Below are 5,230 nucleotides of genomic sequence, written 5' to 3' on the forward strand. Positions count from 1 at the left end.
TGTCAAAATGACGTGTTCAAAATACTGCCGCGTCTTATTTGTAATACCTCACGCTTTGATCATATTTCACCAGTGCTTTTCCAACTACATTGGTTGCCTGTGCACTTTAGAATAACTTTTAAGGTTTTAGTTATTACATATAAGGCGGTCTATGGTATGGCACCGACATCTATTAACATAAGTATTCTTATTAATATTAAATCTAAATCTAACTGCTCGCTCATATCTAACAACGAACTTTTACTACAACATCCAAGAGTGCGTACCAAGAAAACGTTGGGGTATCGAACCTTCTGTGCCACCGTTCCCAAATTTTGGAACGTTTTACCTGATACATTGTTTGAAATAACATCGGTGGACTAATTTAAGGCTCATTTAAAAACATCTATTTCGAGGTGCTTTTAAGTATTTTATATAGTAACGGATTTACTTTTAATATTCCGTACATAGGTAGATATTCTTTTTTTTTTAATTTAACAATGTTATACATCCTTTTTAACTAGTATATTTTCTACCACAAATTGTAAATTTTTAATGAAGCTTTTTAATATTTGTAATTATGTATTATATACGTATTGTAATTATTTTAATTGTTTGCGAGGCGCCGGTGATCATATTTTAATGTAGCTGGCGAGATAGAAATGAAATTATTATTATTATTATTATTATTATTATTATTATTATTATTAGTAGCTGCAGTAGTAGTATTAGTAGTAGTAGTAGTAGTAGTAGTAGTAGTAGTAGTAGTAGTAGTAGTAGTAGTAGTAGTAGTAGTAGTAGTAGTAGTAGTATTGAAATCAATCTAAAAATAACTTGGTTTGTAAAAACGCCGTTTCACAAATACACTGAGGTAACGGAGTATATAACAACAAAACGAAACTATAATTCTAGCAGAAAAATTTCTACTGTAGAATACGCGAACTGATACAAACTCAATCGAATAGGTGCGAAACCAAATTGACCAATGAGCCTTGAACAATTACTAGCTCCTTCAATTTTGTAGCAAACGACTCTAAACTCTTGATTACTTATTGTTAGATTCCCCAGCTGGAGCGACACCTATATATATGATCAAAAATATACTACTAGGAGAGAGTTTGTACTCATAATAATTGTTTCTCGTTTACAGTTACTACAAGACAAGAAAAGAGGCCGCCGCCGAAGGCAAACTGAGTGTTGCCTTGGGCTCCTTTTACGACGGGTGCTTTTCCAATTGCGCCGAATACACAACTTGTCTTCAGCACAGTACTGGTGCTCGTTTTACTGACATCAAGTGGATAAAAAGCTGAATGAACTTTGGGACGCACGTCCTTGAACTTTAATCCAAGGCGCTTTCACAGTGGAGCGATATATCCATCACACTACACCTCCCTTATAGTAATGGCCAGCCTTAGCAACATCGGGCTGTCCAGTGGTTAGGCAATGATTAGCGACAACTAAGCTTTGAGCAACTCGGCCAAGATTGATTGCCCCAATAAAGATAATTCGGTGAGTGTTAGTTTTTCTACGGGATTGGATATATTTCAGAATAAAAAGTAGCGACATAAAAACATGACGTTTCGGCGCCGACATGTCACCATTATTAACAGCAAATTATGGTAAGTTAGGTAGCGTTATATATAGGATAGAGAGTGGGAAAATACATTAGAATAAATGAGGCGGGGATAAACAAAAGAATGAACAAAATTTAAATAAACAGCTTCGTTGAAATGGAGTGATTTTGAGTGTTCAGAGTCGGTCTCTCTTTCCTTATTAAAAGCATCTCATAAATAAGGCACTCAAACTTCACGGCATTTCTTTTAGGTGGTAAATTGCTCGTGAAGATTGTTGGATCTTTGGTTGTGTTTGTCCTTCAGGCGTTTACCGATGACGGAATATTTATGCTCCTCAATGCGCAGGTGGAGATGATGGCTGGTGTACCCCATATAATTCGAATCACACGAATTACATTGAAATTCATACACAATGCATTGTTGGTTTACAAGTGAGGCCTTTGCTTCCGTAACTTTCAAATCTTCAGAGATTTTCCTACTTGTAAAAACTGGTTGTAATACACGATCAATTTTCTTTCCAAGGTCGCTTAGTTGCCTGCGCAAGGAGTCGGCGGGTTTCTGATCTTTGCAAGGTAAGGTTATTCGTACTAGGTTTTGGTCTTGGGAAGCGTGAAATCTCTTAAAAGTAGAATCAATCAGTTTTCCAGGATATTTAAGTTTCCGAAACATTTTCCTTTGATAGTGGCATTCTTTGGAGAAGAGGTCCGGTGAGGATGACAACCGTTGAGGGCGATCAAACATGGTTCTTACTAGCGACCGTTTACTAAATCTGTTGTCCACGTAGTTTTGATAATGAAATAGAAGCTCTTTGTTGGTCTTTTTTCTGTAAACAGAGGTGTTAATGTGGTTATCGGTCTCAGTGATTACCATGCCTACGGAGGGTAAGCTGTTATTGACTTGTTGTTTCCATTGTGAATTGGATTACCGAGTGCGCATCATTCACAACTGAAAGGAAGTCGGTAGTAGCGGTAAGGTCAGGTACTAGGGCGAAGGTATCATCGGCGTATCTTTTGTAGAAGCTGATTAGGAATTTTCAAAGCCTGGTTTACAAATCACGAGTTCGAAAATCGAACGTTCGATTGGGTTCGATTGATTTTTTTTCTTTTCGGTGAGTTCGATTTCGTTCGATTGAGTTCGATTGAAATTTAGTTCGATTGGGTTCGATTTACTATGCCGGGTAATAGTGAACCCATCGCAACGCCGTCTCTTTGCTCGTACAAGCCGCTGATCTTTGGTTGCAATTGCCAACAGTTCAATTAGGTCTCCTTCACAGATGTTAAGGTTGTGTGTATCGTTAAACCAGTTCCCATTGACTGCTTTCTTTGCTAAAATCTGAATAGTTTCTTCTAACGGAACGTTAGTGAAAAGGGCTGTGACATCATACGATGTCAGAAACATTTTTCAGAAACATGGTCTTGGTCTCACCAAGACCCACAAAGAACGTCTTGCCATGCGAACCTTACAAACTAAGCTCTGGCAAAGTGGTTGGACGAGAGGTTGAAACCTTTATCTATCAACGAGTACACAATATCCGATATCTTTCAATTCTCCGAAGAGATCCAACGTCTGCGAATCGGTGACAATGATTTCCTAGTGTCGTATGATGTCATAGCCCTTTTCACTAACGTTAAATGAAACGTGATAGATTTGCAACACGATATAATTATGTGAACAATGCTTGGGAATTCTGAGATCTTCACGTTTTCATTGATGGACACGGTTTTTATAATCCTTCCCAATTTCAAGGTTTTTATGGACTATGCAAGCAGGCCGACCTAGCACATCGAGACTCAGCCACGGCCATTCACAACCCCAATGTTTTTCAAATTCGTAAGCAAGCGCTTCAGTCGTCTTCATCGTCTTCTCCATCGTTTCCTGGGGATGCTGATCTTTAGGAAACTGGCAAACGATCTTATGAAAAGTGAACGAACGAACAAGAAAAAGCTTTGATTAGCCTAAAAGTAGCATAATCACTGCAATAGTTAAAAATAAGGCTTCATCGGGACGCATGTTGCTTTAAATGATAACGAAATATTTTCTCAGTCAAATTCTATTCCACTTGTCAATAAGTCAAAACTCTACTAGTGCGACCCCACAACGATGACTAAAAGTTTTTTTTTCCGAATGTGGTTTCCCACCTCCTTTTTTCCACTTGTCGTCATCGCTTTCCCAAATCCCTTTTTTCTTTTCTCAAAAATTTATTTTAAAGAGGACTAATTTTTGCATAAGCTTATGAATTTTACGCGTGTTGTGAGTCTACTGCAAAATGCAATTAGTTCTTCATACCTCAGTACGATGAAAGAGCCCGATATGAAAGCGTGATGGGTCTTCCTGTACGCGTGCGCACTGTCCTTGATAAAAAGTTTACAGGAACACCCTCGACTGCGTCTTCCTCATTGGTGCTACTGTGCTCATTGTCGCTGGAGTCAGAGTTATACTCTGACAGCTGGTCATCGCCTGAACTGGCTTCCTCAGTGACTCGGTCGCCAAGAGTTAGCGCTCTCATGCAGTCCAGTAAACGTTTTAAAATTCTTTTGAAATTTAAAAAGCTCTTTTTGATCCTCGCTGAGCGGAACATTAAACGTTTCCTTGTGGATCGGCGCCGTATTTCTGGCGCCTCCCATATGAAACCTACGGGGATGCTCATCGTCTCGCTTAGGGGTGTAAGTTTTGGATTTTGGTCTCGCTTACGGTGTTCCGGGCAAAGCGCCAATATTTTAAACCACCAAGGTCTCGTTTAGGGGTCAAAATTTGCTTAAGCCACGCCCAGAATGGGCTCTTTTAGGGATCGCAAACACTTTGAGCCACGCCCAGATGGTCTCCTTTAGGGGTTAAATTCAAGATTTCCGACGAACATCCCCGTCTGTTCCATATGGGAGTTCCCCCCCCCCCCCCGGGTCTCGTCTGTGGCCAAGAAGAACGACACCAAAACTCCGACAGTGCTCTCCATAGAAGCAGAGCTGGCATCATTACTTACCATTGCTAGCGATTAAACAATCCTCTCGATAACAATAAAAGAGAAGAGCTTAAGCTATATTGAAATGTGTCGAGTATTAATTCAACCACGTGTGACACGTTCACTCTCCACAGTGTCTCCAGGCATCTGCTTGAAACAAAACACTCTCTTTGTTTTGTTTGTGGATTACTTGACAGGTTCAATTAGATAACTATTAGCGAGGCAAACTCGACAGTTCTTTTTGTTTTGTTTTTCAACAGGAAACACTTACCAGCTAGCACTTGCCTGGTTGATTCGAGTTCTAGGTGGTGAAAATTTCCCGAATTGCCATAAATCAGGCAAGAATTCCTGCGTCCCGTGCCCAAATTCTACTCAATCTCGCCTCCCGAGAAGCAGTCAAGATATTTTGCGTTTTCCCGAATCCTGCACTGTACTTTGGTCAAATCCCGGATCCCGAGAATACCCCCTTCCAGACCCTGTGCGCAGGCAACTAAGCGACCTCGGAAAGAAAATCGATCGTGTATAAAAAACCAGCCTTCAGAAGTAGGAAAATCTCTGAAGATTTGAGAGTTATGGAAACAAAGCCTTCACTTGTAAACCAACAATGGTTGTGTATGAATTTCAATATAATTCGTGTGATTCGAAGTGTGTTGGCTACACCAGCCGTCATCTCCAACTGCGCATTGAGGAGCATAAATATTCCGTCATGGGTAAACCGCTG

Source organism: Montipora foliosa, chromosome 12 (genome assembly GCF_036669935.1).
Source record: "Montipora foliosa isolate CH-2021 chromosome 12, ASM3666993v2, whole genome shotgun sequence".
Classification (NCBI taxonomy): Eukaryota; Metazoa; Cnidaria; class Anthozoa; order Scleractinia; family Acroporidae; genus Montipora; species Montipora foliosa.